General features: G+C 37.8%; 1 pseudogene; it reads right to left on the bottom strand.

Annotated features, from left to right (window-relative positions):
* Positions 1 to 4,240: 4,240 nt before the first annotated feature.
* On the bottom strand, positions 4,241 to 4,582 carry LOC149235057 (small ribosomal subunit protein eS25 pseudogene; annotated as a pseudogene).
* Between the last annotated feature and the right edge of the window lie 11,251 nt (positions 4,583 to 15,833).

Here is a 15,833-nt window from a genome sequence, read left to right as displayed (position 1 = left end):
AAACATCAGACTTCCTTTTCAACATGTAGACCCATACTTTTCTAGAAAAGTCATCAATAAACGATACAAAATATGACGAGCCACCATATGACGCTATAGGGGCTGGACCCCAAACATCTGAATGGATATAATCAAGTATTCCTTTACTAGTATGTTTGCCTGTTTTAAACTTTTGCTTACTTTGTTTACCAAACAGACAATGCTTATAGAAATCTAACTTTCCAGATCTTAGATTAGGAGGTAACTTGCGGTCAGCCAAAATTTTCAACCCTCGTTCGCTCATATGGCCCAACCTTTGATGCCATAGGCGAATGGAACTACTGTCCTGTTCAGACACCGACACATGATCTGACCCAATTCTACCTTCTCATTGAAAAAGATTTCCTACCTTCTTAGCCTTCATCACTAGTAAGATACCTTTATAGATTTTCATAACTCCACCTTGAATTACAGTTTTATATCCATTCGTATCCAGTGCTCCTAATGAAATTAGATTTTTTCTTAGATCTGGTACATGTCTCACATCAGTTAACAATTTGGTTGTGCCATCTAACATTTGCAGTTGTATACTTCCTATTCCAACAATACTGCAAGTGACATCATTACCCATGTACACGACTCCATCATCAACTGATCTATATGTCTTAAACCAATCTTTATGAATACACATGTGGTTAGATGCCTCGGAATCTAACAACCAATGTTGATCATGTTTTGATACATTAACAGACAATACCTCATCACTCATACCTGAACCAGATACTGAACCTGTATCTGTGGTGTTGGCTTCCTTCTTTTCTGTCGAAGAGCCTTCTTTAGCAGCCTGCTTTCGCTTCCAACAATCCTTTTTCAGATGTCCAGCCTTGCCACAATGCCAGCACTTCACCTTTGTCTTCTTTCCTTTGGACTTTGAACGAGAGTCGCTATGCTTTCCCCCGGAGTGTCTCTCTCTTGAGCGACCTCTGGCCATCATTACCTCTGACGTAGAGGTGTCTGCATTCGACCTCTTCCTCGTCTCCTCAGACAACAAGGCTCCAACAACATCGTCAAACTCAAGAATGTCTGTTGTACTAAAGCTTATGGAAGTAACAAAGTGATCCCAGGATTCGGGCAATGAACACAATAGAGTTATGGCCTTATCCTCTGAATCAAATTTCACATCTAGACTGTCTAATTCCACCAGTAAGGTATTAAAAACATTCAGGTGATCAGTAATCGAGGTACCTTCTTTTATCCGCAAACCATAAAGCTGTCGTTTCAGGAGAATCCGATTTGTCAAAGATTTCGTCATATACAGCTTCTCCAACTTCGTCCACAAACCAGTGGCAGTATTCTCTGACACGATGTTAAATAAAACATCATCAGCCAAACATAACCGAATTCCGCTCAAGGCTCTTCCATCCAATTCAGTCCACTCATCATCTGTCACAGGGGAAGGCAGTTTGGACCTGCCCAACAATGCCTTTGCCATGCCCTGCTGTACCAGCAGATCATGCATCTTTACCTTCCAGATCTCGAAATTATTTTTGCCATTAAATTTCTCGATTTCGAATCGGGCACTCTGAGTTTTCGGCATCTCGTCTAAAACAAAAGAATCTCCAATTTCAATTTAACAAAAAACAAAATTGAATCTCAAGAAATGCCTATGCCTCAGATTATCTTCGCCTTCAAAAAAAAAAAAAAAAAAAAAAACCCTGTGCTTTGCTGTTTAAACCTCAGATTTCAATGTAAAAAACAAATGGCGCTTGTTGATCAGCACCTGAACCGCGCCTTTTAAAAAACGCTCTAAGTGATGACAAAATGGCGTGAGTATTCCTTGAAAATACGCGCTGAGCAGCAAATTAGCGCATTGGCGCACTTAATTAATTCGTATCCGCGCTAATTCAATTGGTTGGCGCGACTGGTATTGAATTACCCGCGCCAAGCAGAAAACGCACTCACCAAAACAAAACGCACTCACCAAAATTTTCCTGGGTGTTCTAGCATTACACGTATCTGACATACGCAGGTCCTGGCAGCTCCAAGCACAGTAGCACACCCACGCTGGTTCAATTCCATGCAGCTGTGTGTATGGATTAATTCCACGTATGGAAACACTGTCACATACAGCGCGCAATAGTAGTCTATACGCATCCTCAAGCCAGTTTATATATCCACGCTGATATTAACATATATCCGCGCTGATATAACTAGGCCGTTTTTAAATATATATCCACGCTGTTTGTAAATATATATCCACGCTGTTTTTAAATGTATATCCGCGCCGTTTTTAAATATGTATCAACGCCGTTTTTAAATGCAACTCCATTTCCACGTTGAAAACCGTTCACAAAACAGTAATGATCCACGGCAGCATTAATATGCAGGACAGCCAGCGGTCCACTCAGCATTAACACGCAGAATAGCCAGCGCTCCACGTATGATGAAAACCTCCACGCTGCACCAGGCAATCAACTCCACGCAGATTGAAAAATACGCCCAGCAAAACCAATCAATACGCACCAATGATTAATTGAAAACTCCAGCAATCATATGCGCACCACTTCCCGTTCTTCACAGCGTACGCACTCCAGTTCTACACACAAAACAACCTCCTTCCGCTGCGCTAAGATGCACAACAGACTAAACACCGTTTCAACGCCATTCTAGTAACGCTGTTTGCAATTCAGTTATGCGCCAACAGCACCTTGGAATCCACGCAGCAATCCACGATCCATGCTCCAGCAATCAACTGTAATCCACGCAGCAATCAACTGTGCTCCACCTCCAACAATGCTCTGATACCAATTTTTGGAGATCAGATGCACAACAAACAATAAAACATATACACAACCATAAATCATGCACAGGCAACACAGGAATTTAACGTGGTTCACCCAACCAATCTGGGCTACGTCCACACAACTAAGGCATCGGCAATTCTTATTAATCAAATAGGAGATTACATCAATCAAACTCTCACAATACACCCAGCTATCCGTATGACTACCTATTTTATAGCAAGGAGAATCTAACTGCCTCTCACATCAAATTTAGGATGCATTAATTTTCTCCCAACAACCTGGAGCTAATCCAGCAACAGATTTCTATTGTTGTCACACACTAGGATTTTTGCCTATTTCGTCTAAAACAGAAAAATCTCAACATTGTTGACAACATATGACATAAAAGATCTGGATAAAAGATCTGGTGCTGAGATTCTCCATGTCGTTCTCCATGCCGGAATATTCTTTGTGTGTTTCTGAATAGATCTACAGTTATGATCCATGGAATTTCAAATTCAGTTATTTCTGAAATCTGCTCTCTGGCTAACTCAGTTATTACTGCAAAAATTGTAACATCTTTTGTTTTAATTAATGCAAGGATGTTGTTTTTTTTCTTTTGAAAAAAAAAAATTGGTCCCATCCTGCTATTTTATATTTTTGCTAAGAAGTCGTGGACATCAACGGAAAATAAATTTGAATCTTTTATTCGAAATTGAAATGGGATATAAATGGTTTTGGATCCTAAACACACAATATGTTGTGGTAGAATGAGAATAGGTTTATATATACAGAAAACAATATTATGAGTACTTTCTATTATTGGGCACCCCGATCCCCTCTTACTTTGATGGGCGAATAATCAGAAGGGAATTGTATTCCGGGATTTTCCTTCTCTATGAACATACTAATGGTTAATTGCTTCCCTTACTGGACATCGATGGTGCTTTGGAATTGAAAGAGAAACATGACACTTTCTTTCAACTCGATTTCACTCCTCTACTAATAGGGTTGAGCCTTCCACCATCTGCTCCTTATCTTGCACAAAAGTTGTGTTAGGTTGGAGCTTGGACTCAGAATACAAAGGGACTCTCAAATGATTTAAATTCCTCCATAATTACATTTAGTGGAGGCCTTCACCTTCGTCTTACTTGCTAGTGATCCAAAGAGAGTTTCGAGAATACCAATAATGTTGGTTTGCTTACACTATTGTTTAACTACGTTAAAGGCTTTGACAAGGAAAACATGCATCCCACAGATGAAATTAAGCAATTGAATCTTAATGAAATATTTAAAAGAATTGCATAAAGAATAAATATGATGAAAAAAACATGATAAGAACTCATCGAAATTTAAGGTATTTCGCAAATATTGTATACACTTTTCTGTCACTAACCTAAGAGATGACACATTTGAACTACAAACTATGACTTATATGTCCGCTTGAAAAATCAGGAATGCCAACCTCCATACAAACATTAAAAAAAATGAACTTCATGTTTAGTTGCTTTGGTGTAAATCTGTTGACTTGAGTGAGCAGAAATCATCCTGATTGAACCTTGTTCCATCAGATCCTTGATATCCTTTATGGAAAGTGAACCATTAATCCTTAGCCTATCTGAAAAAATGGAAGGGGTGACGAGCTTGTATTTGGGCACTTCAGAGAGAAGATTATCGTAAGTGGCTTGTTCAAACAACACCATGTTATTCACCTTCTACTTTTGCTTTGCTTTGCTCCATTTCTTCTACTTCTATTTCCCACCGGTAGACTTGGAAGTCTTGGAGGATGGGAGAGGAGCCTTGACCTTCTGCATTGACATTTTCGATTACAGGGGAATGAAATGGCTACTATTTTTCCTCCTCTGATTACGATATTGACTTTAGCAGTCTTGTTATTCCACAATTCTGTCATAAAGCATGAGCCGTTGGAACCTAGTCAATACTATGAATGTTACGACACTCACTAATATCAGTAACTGTCAAGATTATACTAATAAAACCAATTTCACTCAAAGTAACCTTATTACCAATAACAACTATAAAACTAGCATTTGCACCAAATGTTGCAAAGGAAACGCCATAAGGCATAAATTGAGGAGCAATGGCGACATAGGAATAGGAAAATCTAAATAAGATGCAGAAATGTGCATAAATTGAGGAGCAATAGTGACATAGGAATATGCAAATCTAAATAAGATGCAGAAATGTGCATAAATTGAAGAGCAATGGTGACATAGGGATAGGCAAATCTAAAAAAGATGCAGAAATGTAACAATCAACATCTGGGGACATTTGTCCCCACGTCACACCTCCTTTAATAAAAGCTATGTCACGATGGTGCACATGCAAGCCTATACAACTTGTACCAAATTTCAGTTTAAGATTGCGTCGACAACAAAGAGTAACCTAGAAAAATTATTTGGTCTTGTTAAACTGTTTTCATGGCGTACACCCAGTTTGGATACCAATTGTCCAGAAGAGCACATTTCATTGTATTTTCCTTCATTTCCGGTATAACCAGAATCACCATTGGAATTCACATGGAAAAACAATTCAGTCTCTATCAACGCCATTAAATGCAATACAAATACTAGATATAGGTGCACAGTCTCTATCATCTCATGTTGGCAGAAGCAGTAAAAATGATTTCAATTATTGAAAAGTAAATCAGTCATCTAATCCAATCTAGCACAAAATTAACAGTCATGCCATCCATCAACATCATGGATTGGTTAAATTTGCAGGTATGGATCCTCCCATATTTTTCTATTTCTTGCTATTTCATGACCCTTCACAGTTTAAAAAATTGATAGCTTCTGGAAGTTTTAATATTAGCAGCCAATCAAATTTGAAATGAATTAATACAATCAAACAGAATATGTAGCCCACATTCTATCCAAATATGATTTGTAGGCTCTGGATTCATAAACCAAAGAAATTTGCAGGTTCAAAGGAGGCTCTTTGAAAATGCTTCGATTGACTTTGTAAGAGTGTTGATATTCATTTGTTATTGTATTAAAAATGGCTGATTCGAACATGTGAATCCTCACTTTGGGGTCATCATGTCTCTTACATATGCAAATGGCAACTAATCCCGAGGTTAAAAGATTTCTAATTCATTGAATAATAGGCAAAAAAATAGCTTCATTGGAAGGGTGTGCTTTCTCAATATCAGTGCAGTGTCAGCCACATCTGTAATGCCAACAACAACACACAAAATCAAAAATTAGTTACAGAGAGAACCAACCTCAAAACAAATCTCAGATGCTATCACACTAAAACTTCACCATAATTGAGCAAAGCTGAGTTCTCATACCACTGCTTGAGGGAAGATTTTCAGAGCTCCAAGGTTGCAAGCCGTCGGCACAGTAACTATCCATTTGATACCTCACAGCTTCTTTGCTCCACTTTCTCCATATGACTGTAAAAACGGCTTCCTCCATGTTATGAGTATTGTAAGGATGCTTTGAGACAACAATATCAACATTGTGAGTTACAAGGAGATTTTCCAAAATTAATAAAGGATCAAGAACAAGCTGTAGCTTGGCATCCATCCAAATGTTTTAAACACAATTTGGGAAAAGCCTGTGGGAAAGATACTTGGGAATGAGGCCATTCATTACTGATTCCTTGTATGGCAACTCCCTGACCAAAACAATGTGCCAAATTCCAATTCTATGAGACTCATTGGGCTTGATCTGGTATCTGGCACGAAGTGTGAGAGTTGCATTGTCCATAAACACGATGAAACAAATGTTCTGTTGTGATTTTCCTAACATACTTGGGTTTTTTAATCTTTCTTAGGCTCCAAATATAGTTGAAATTACCACACCCCCCTTGCACTATTCCATGACCTTCCTGTCTTCTTCAGACACAAGGAACCCTTGGGTACGGTAATTGGCAAAACCACAAGGCAAATCAGTCCCTTCAGAATAATTGAAATACCTTTTTCTTTCCTTCACATCCAGAGTTCCACCGAAGGTCACTGGACCTGCTGCTGAATAGGGGTTTTCAGGTCCTTTCATGTACTGTAGCCGAGATTTACCAAATAACTCTTCTTTCTAAATCTGATGAACAATAGCTGAGACTGCCAACAACAACGAAACATAGTTTTAGCCTGATTGCTTTAACAGACATGCATGCCATAAGGTAATGTTTCTTGATAGATCTCTCAAATTGTTAAATATGAGGATCTCTGATTACCTGAAAACTCAGAATATAAGTGGCAAGACCGATTTTCCATGGCTGTAGCTTTCCTAAGAAAATACTTCTCCGCTTCATAATCTGAAGGGTATTCGAGCAACTGCATTGCAGAAGACAATAGAAATTGTAAATTAATACCCATCATGATTGAACCTTTCAGGACTCATATAAGCACAAGTGCCCACAAAGGAATTGCACTGGGGCAAAGTGTGAGCCAACACAGTTCTGACACCGAAATCGGGAATCTTGACTTCTCTTATTGATCAGTAAATTGGAGGGCTTTATATCGTGGTGAACAATTTTGTTCTGGTGCAGGTAATGCAAGCCCTTGAGCACCTGCCTGGCAACCTCAGCCAAATAGTGTTCTGGGATTTTCTTGTGGGTTTGAAGAACCTACGCAAGGGTTCCACCGTCCATGTAGTCCAACACAAAAGAGACTCATATAATTGTACCGTCTCAAATCAACATCTATCCCCACATTGCACCTCCTTCAATAAAAACTCTGTCACGATGGTGCACATGCAAGCCTATACAACTTGTACCAAATTTCAGTTCAGGATTGTGTTGACAATGAAGAGCCACCTAGAAAAATTCTTTGTTTCCGTTTGAGTTAAAAATGTTTTCATGGCAACGTTTCATTCTATTTTCCTTCATTCCCGATATAACCAGAATCACCACTAGAATTTACAATGGAAAACAATTCAGTCCTATCAACTCCATTAAATGCAATACACATATTAGATATAGGTGCACAGTCTCTATCATCTCATGTTGGCAGAGGCAGTAAAAATGACTTCAGTTATTGAGAAGTAAATCAGTCATCTAATCCAATATAGCACAAAATTAACACCCATGGCATCCATCAACATCATGTATTGGTTAAATTTGTAGTTATGGATCCTCCCATATTCTGCTCTTTCATGATCCTTCACACTTTAAAAAATTGATAGCTTTTGCAAGTTATAATCTTAGCATCCAATCAAATTTGAAATGAATTAATAGAATCAAATGGAATATGCAGCCCACATTCTGTCCAGATACGATTTGCAGACGCTGGATTCATAACCCAAAGAAATTTGCAGGTCCAAAGGAGGCTCTTTGAAAATGCTTCGATTAACTTTGTAAGAGTGTCAATATTCATTTGTTATTGTATTAAAAATGGCTGATTCGAACATGTGAATCCTCACTTTGGGTGTCATCATGTCTCTTACATATGCAAATGGCAACTGATCCTGAGGATTGAAGATTTCTAATTCATTGAATAACATGCAAGAAAATAGCTTCATTGGAAGAGTGTGCTTTCTCAATATCAGTGTAGTATCAGGAACATCTGTAATTCCAATAACACACAAAATCAAAAAATCAGTTAAAGAGAGAACCAACCTCAAAACAAATCTCAGATGCTATCACACTAAAACTTCACTATAATTGAGCAAAGTTGAGTTCTCATACCACTGTTGTAGGAAGCTTTTCAGAGCTCCAAGGTTGCAAGCCATTGGCACAGTAATTGTCCATTTGACATCTCACAACTATTTTTCTCCCCCCCACTTTCTCCATCTGACTATAAAAATGGCTTCCTCCATGGTATGCGTATCACAGGGAAACGATAAAGAATACCAAATGTAACCAATTACCTAGAAAAAGCAATAAAGGCCTTGTGCGTTGGGGCACTGAAGGAGAATTGTCAATATGTCAACTACAAAATATATCCATCCCATGTTATTAATTTATTTTTGCACAAAAGTTAGAAACTAATTAGAAGCATATGTTAACAATAACATAGACAAATTTTAATGTACATTTTGCTGAATTTAACAATAGTATTGGCTTATTAGATTTTGTTTGGAACAACTTAGCAAATGAAACTGAAAATTTTGGGAGTTTTATATGCCATTTATGCTTTTTATTTACATTTGTTCTGCTTGTCCATTGCAAGTATTAGATCAAACTCTTTAAAGTCTGTAGGTGATATAGACCTTGATATAGAAGTTATCTCTATTCCACGTTTCTTGGCTGCATTCTTCATCTTGGGATCTGCAGGACCACCCTTCAAATAATTTCAACATATTAATATGTGATACCTATTTATTGCATTATAATAGACAAAAATACCGATTCAATTAGCCTTGACCCATGATAAGCTAGAACCTACCTCATGGTAGTCAATAGTTCCAGCAGAGTCAATTTTGAATGCTGATGTCAATCCCCTTTTCTACATAGCATCATGAAATACAGCCTCTGCAGTGGGACTCCGACAAATGTTGCCTTCCAAGAACAAGAATAAAAAGAGATTATTTTCCTGGAGAGATTAGCAAATATTTTTTCAACTACTTAAGATATCTAAACTTGCAATGCTTTTATCATTCCCAATTGCAACAATAGGAGCCAATAACAAATCATTATCCTTGACAAATCAGATAATAATTTTTCCACAGCTAATAATCATTATCCTTCTTGACACTGATATGCATCACGGCCCTGAAAAAGTAATCATGAGCATTGAGATATCAACAGTAACTAGTAACTAGAATTTCTGCTTTGTAAAGGACTGAAGTAATGCATAACTCTACATGAAATATTTAGTTACCATGAATTGGTAATTATTCTACAATGTTTTTATGAAGAAGTTTATAGTGGATATTCTCTCATGTGATTGTTATTTTTGTTCCATTTTCCACTGGCAAGTTAAACTCATGATTAAATATTAAAAAATCAAAAACTTATGTAAACATGAAGCGGGCTCACGTATTTAAATGAAACTGAAATGCATCACTCAGCACTAAAAACAGAAAGATGGAAACCAAATCCTTGGCCCTGGATTCCACTAAAATGTTTCAGCTAGATTTAATGACTAAAGACACAAACATTGAGTGCAGAGAGCATAATAAGCCACACTCCTTGGTGACCGGCTCTGTTTTGACATGAAACTGACAACCAGAAACACACAAAAATAATCTAGAAAATACATACTATGGAGAGACCTTATGGAAGCAGTAAATTGGCCATTGAACTTAGAAAGTTCAGGCAATTGGAAGTAGCAAACAAAGTGATCATGTCAAGAGTCGGACCCTTGTTTCAATGGCCCTCCGCACACCACAGCCTTTGATTTGATTTCTTCCTTAGAAGCAGAAGGGCTTATTTGTTAAAGGATAAGCCCTAGTCCATTAAGATTGATCATTAAAGCATCTGCTTTCAGGGGTTGTATGATGGGGAAAATAGTTGAGACAAAGCCAAGGCCTTTCTGAGGTGAGATTTCCCTTCCTCTCTTCCACATCCAAGGCTGGACCTTGATGTAATGCTCTGAGTTACCAGAAATAACTGGAAAAATACTAAAATACTAAATACACCAAATATAGAAAGGCAGTGTGGCTCAAAAGTATAATAATGATGAGACACATCTACATCTCTTAGGAATGGGAAAATATCTCTCAATAACCAAAATATTGAAAAATCATACACAACTGTGTGAGAATGGCTATAATAATCTCTTGTATATAGTAATTAGGCCCTCCTTATTCATGAGGACCCAGTTCCCCATTAATGTACCATTTCTTTATCTTGTGTCATCATGGCAAAGTTGTACCCTAACTAACAACCCCAGCTGCCCCACAGCTTCCACCCAATCAAGAGTTTGCATTTAGCCCCTAGACTCCATACTAATTTCTCTAGCAATTTTACTCAGATCTGGTTTTATCGTAAAAACTGCCAGGATTTTGTCAACAGTTGGTCCTTAAACAACAATGAAAATATTTAATGGTATTTCTGTGCTCGGTATAAATATTTAAGGCTGTTAAAAATATATTATCGTAGAGTTATTGTCTGTATGACTATTACTTACCTTGATGGACTTTGAGAAACTGAAAATGTGTAGAGAACCGCAAACTGAAAGCTCTTGGATAAACCAAAAACATGTCATAGATGGAATGGCAATGGGCGTGATAAGTAGCGTGCATATTGTGGCAATCAAAGCTATTCTACCTATGAGTTCCAAAATAAATCTAAGCATTGTTGTTTGATAAAGCTAACACCACTAATAGTCCCTGGGTAGCTCAATCGGCGGTGGATGTCCTATAAAGTCTTATGTAAAGTTTGTGGTCCAAAATCCTTAATTAACTTTGTGGACAGTGTGTGGGAGTGTGCATAGATTCGCCTAAAAGTTATAGTGGTAGTAGTCACAATTGACTCCATATCATGCGAATTCAAACCTGTACCCGGCTTAGTTGCTGATTCTTTTATATATATATATATATATATATATATATATATATATATATATATATAGATATATATATATATATATATATATATATATATATATATATATATATATAAGCAACTGCTAAAACACTCTGATGATGTATCAGGGATCTAACAATGATAGGACAAGGGATAGCCATGCGGGTCTCTGCGTTGCAGAAATTCAATAGAATTTAGACAACGAGGCACATAAGGATAGTGCACAACCTTTAGTGTCTATGTCCTTTTGTATTTTTGATAGTTGGTTGTCGGTAACTAGCTTAACAGGTTGTAAAGTTGTTCAGTGATATCCACTAATTATGTAAGCTTCACAATAGCAAGGCAAGGATGACAGAATCCCCTTGCGGTCACCTTAGGCTAGTTTGAAACTCGTCAGAGAGATGGTTGTCCAATTATGGACAAACGATGATAAATATGTAGTCTATCGTAGTAGTATCATTTTGTACAAAAGTAGCCCAATGAGCTATCTTAATTTTGTTGTAGTTCCATAACGTTGGTTGTTACCCTGCATTAGACCAGTTTAGCCTAATTGGTGGATTCCATATATTTCTGTAGTAACCGTGTACTAAATCTCATCGGATGTTCAGGAAACTGTACATCCTAAGTTTTAATAATCCTTAAATTAGAGGTATATATTGCAGTCATTTTTTTCATGTTTGAGTTCCACGGCTTTCAGCTCAAACTTAACTCTTTGATTATCAGGCACCCACCCTGGCTTGAGAGGTCACACCCATAGCATTAATAGCCTAAGGGGATATTGATTCACTAGTGAGGTTGGCGAAGTGTTAAGCTGTCCCCCAAGCTTTCTCACTGTGGGCTACCCCATCCATATGGCACCAAGGAATGAGGCTAGGTGCAGGTGTCAAGATTATACTAATAAAACCAATTTCACTCAAAGTAACCTTATTACCAATAACAACTATAAAATTAAATAAGAGAAATGTTATAATGATAAGTATTCTACATAAACTTATTCATATCAGTGATATGAGTACTCTTTCACACCTAGTGAAATCAATGACAAAAGATTACACGTCAATCATTCTCCTTATTCAAGAATTTTCACAATCTTTAGTTTTAACAACTCCATCATTTGTAACAAAAGTCTCCAATGTCGGTCAAGTATTTTTACTCATTCCATTCTCCTTGAGTTCTTATTTTTGATATCGGATTTTACATTTCCACCATAAATCCCTTATTTCATGTAATGCACGTCAATCATTCTCCTTATTCAGGGAATTTGACAATATTCAGTTTTGACAGCTTCATCGTTTGTAACAAAAGTCCCCAAGTATTTTACTCATTCCATTATTTTAATTGTATTTTTACCACAAATGAAATCACACACTTGATTAGCACACTATTATTCATCTGAGACTGATTTGCTCTCACACTTTTGTCTGATGATTTGGGAATCATGCATGACTTCTTTAACATAACCACAACTAAAAAAATTGCTCCAAGAGGAAAATATAAAGTGTGAGGGCGAATCACCACCACCCTCGCCTATAATATCAGGATGACCTATATAATCATCATTGCTATACTATAGTATTTGTTGCTATTCAGTGGCTTCATCATCAAGAGAAACCAAAGTATATTTTTTCTTTCGAGCGGCTTCGTCATTTGTCCCCATTCACTAACTATGGCAGAATCTTATGAACAAATTAATTATGATAATGAGACTATTCTATATTTTTGTGGCTATCTAACAATTTAACCATGTGTACATGTAGATATATTTGCTAGAATGATGAAGAACACATATATAAATTGTTGGGAAGGGGTCCATGGGGTAAATTTTGCAATTTCTTTTTGTAAACATGTAAAGTCTCCATGAAATATGGAAGCCTAGAGTGAAGATAGTCAAAGTCAAAGGGGGCGTTAGCCCCTTAGGTGTGTAGGTGGTAGGGAGGGTTTGAGACACGCCCATGGTCCGCAGACTATGGTATTGTAAAAGAAAAGTTATAAATAGAAGAGTCATAGTAAGTCTAAAGAAACATAAAATAAATAGGAATCTTTGTAAAGAAAAGTAAGCTAAAGCAAGAAAGGTTTGTTTCCTATACATAGGCGAAGGGGAAGGTCCCTGCAACTGAGTGCGTTGAGACATTGATAAGTCGGCACACTGAGTGCACGGGCCTTGCAGTTGAGTACGTAGGGAAAAGAGTCTGTATTTGAACGATTACATTTAATAAAGACTGTTTTTATCCAATTCTTGTGCACTGGTGTATTTATTCTTACTTCTGCAGTTTTCTGTATTTTTGCTCTCTATTGCACTTTATATGAATTAATGCTTATCTTGTGTGTGAAAGTAGTAGATCGGTACTATTTATATATTTTATGAATGATTAAAGTCTTTCATGAAGCTGTGGAAGTTGTTTAAGTAAATTACTGTAATTATCTGTTTCGAAAGGGTTAGGGTTTGTGAAAATAGAAACAAGCCCTAGGAACCACATGAACCTATCACACACACCTCTTGATTCAGAACTCTGATCATGTCATCCTCAAATACTGCTTCGGGTGAGACTGTAGTCTGCGCTACAGGGGTTGTTGCTGAAAGGGCTAGTAGTTTAGGGTTTGTTGGTTAGCGCAACTAACTTTGAACTTGGGTTAGGCCTCATCAAGCCAACAAATGGTTCCATTCCTGGGATTAGGATATATCTAAAGAATGTGTGATGTCGAATAAGTGGTTCCTAACTAAGAAGGAAATCAAGAAGTGGATCAATCGAAAGTTGCACATGTTTGCAACTCAGGAGAACAGAAATACGTGCTTAACAAAAGAAGAGTGGTTGAATAGATACCTGTTCACAGACGAACTCAAATTATTATTTTTCTCTTTCCCTTGTGAATTACACAAGTGGCTGTCCAGATTGGCGGATAGTCATGGTATATGGAAGCTTGACGACCCTATTATGTGGACCCCAGAACTGGTTAAGCACTTGGAGGCTTCAGAAAATAACATCATGTGGGCCGTCGACCATTGGATTGATCATATTCTAGGAGGATTCATCATTGAGTTCACGATCGATTCATCTACTAGCTACAGTTTGGTTATTGAAAGGACTTAGAGGTAAGTACTTGAAATCTCTGAAGACTTGGATTAAGATGTTACTGTGGGAAAAGAGGGTTATTCATTTAAATTGATGTTTGGGACTACGTGAAGTGGGAGAGAATTCATAAGGAACGAAGAATCAGGTTCTGAATATAGTCCGCTATTAGGATCTTCTAATAGTGACAAAAAGAGTAATATTATGAGAAAACCATGAAGTGCGCTACAACTTGTAAGTCAGAGTATCGCAGGGATATTGTTGGGCATGGAATCCTCCCAAGGCATGTTTTAGGGCTCAGAGCCCAAGTTTTGACCAAATCTTGTTGTAAAGCTCCGCGAATTGTGGGCGTGGGGTGCAAAAGTATGATAGAGTCACATGGTTGTCCGCCCTAGTGTTGTAATCTAATGTCGGTTGGACAGACCTACCCATGGTTCGTGGACCATGGGATTGTATAAATAGAGTGAGCATCTAAGTGTAAAGGAAGAAAAAGAAGGTAGTAGGAAAAAGTCTAAGTGATTAAGTCACAAGTTGAAGTGTGTCTTTGGGTCGTAGAATAAGAGAAGGCTCTACAGCTGAGTGCACAGAGGCCTAATAGTCTGCAGTTGAGTGCGCAGGGCGAAGTCGAGTCTATAATCGAGGAAGGAATTAATAAAGAGAAGTTTTGTTATAATTCTGTGTATTTGTTCTTGGGTTAATGAATGATTGATATAATTTGCAAATATATTGTTTATTTACTGCATGCACCTGTATGAATGGTTTATATTGTTAAGTATACTTAAAGCACTCAAGTAGGCAAAGCTAATTAACTAATGTTGGAATACTAGTAAGGCCTTGGGTAATAACGCAAAGCGTGACGTTCAGCCCCTTGGTAGCGCTACGTGAAGGCAGTATATTAAGCTGCAAAGTATGGGAAAGTGCATGAAGCAACCTGCGCGCAGGGTAAAACTGCGAACTAGTTGAACTCCTCAGACATCTCCAAGGTGCGGAAACCTAGTTCTAGCATCCTCCCATACTACTTCAGGTGAGACCTCAGTTCGCACTCTGTGGATTGTTGGCGAAAGGGGCAGTAGTAATGGGATTTGTTTGGCTACCTTAACTCCGAACCTGGGTAAGGCCCCAATAAGCCAATAAATGGTTACATTGTTGGGGACTTGGATCTACATAGAGATGTTTGATGTCATATCACTGGAATTCGACAAAGAAAGGAATTGAAGAGTGGTTGGATAGAAAGATTCACGAGTTCGCAGTGCAAGAAAATAGGAATCCGCGATTATCAAAGGAAGAGTGGTTAGATTGCTACTTATATATGGAAATCCACGAAATTTTCTTTGCATCCTTCCCCTCTGAGTTGTACGAGTGGATCGTGAAGCTAGCAGATAGTCAAGGAAGGTGTAGGCTCGACAAACCTATTGTGTGGACTCCAAAGTTGGTACGCAAATTGGAAGCATCGGAAGATAAGAATGCGTGCACTGTGGATCGCTGGCTTGATCGAATTATAGGAGGATTTATTGCTGAGTTCGTGGTAGATACTTCAGTAAACTATAGCGAGGCGGAACGACGC

This window comes from Pinus tabuliformis, chromosome 8 (genome assembly GCF_031772625.1).
Source record: "Pinus tabuliformis cultivar Carrire ecotype Pingquan chromosome 8, CPIR1, whole genome shotgun sequence".
NCBI classification, from domain to species: Eukaryota; Viridiplantae; Streptophyta; class Pinopsida; order Pinales; family Pinaceae; genus Pinus; species Pinus tabuliformis.
Note: the sequence above shows the minus strand (reverse complement) of the source record. Positions and strands in the feature narration are given on the sequence as shown.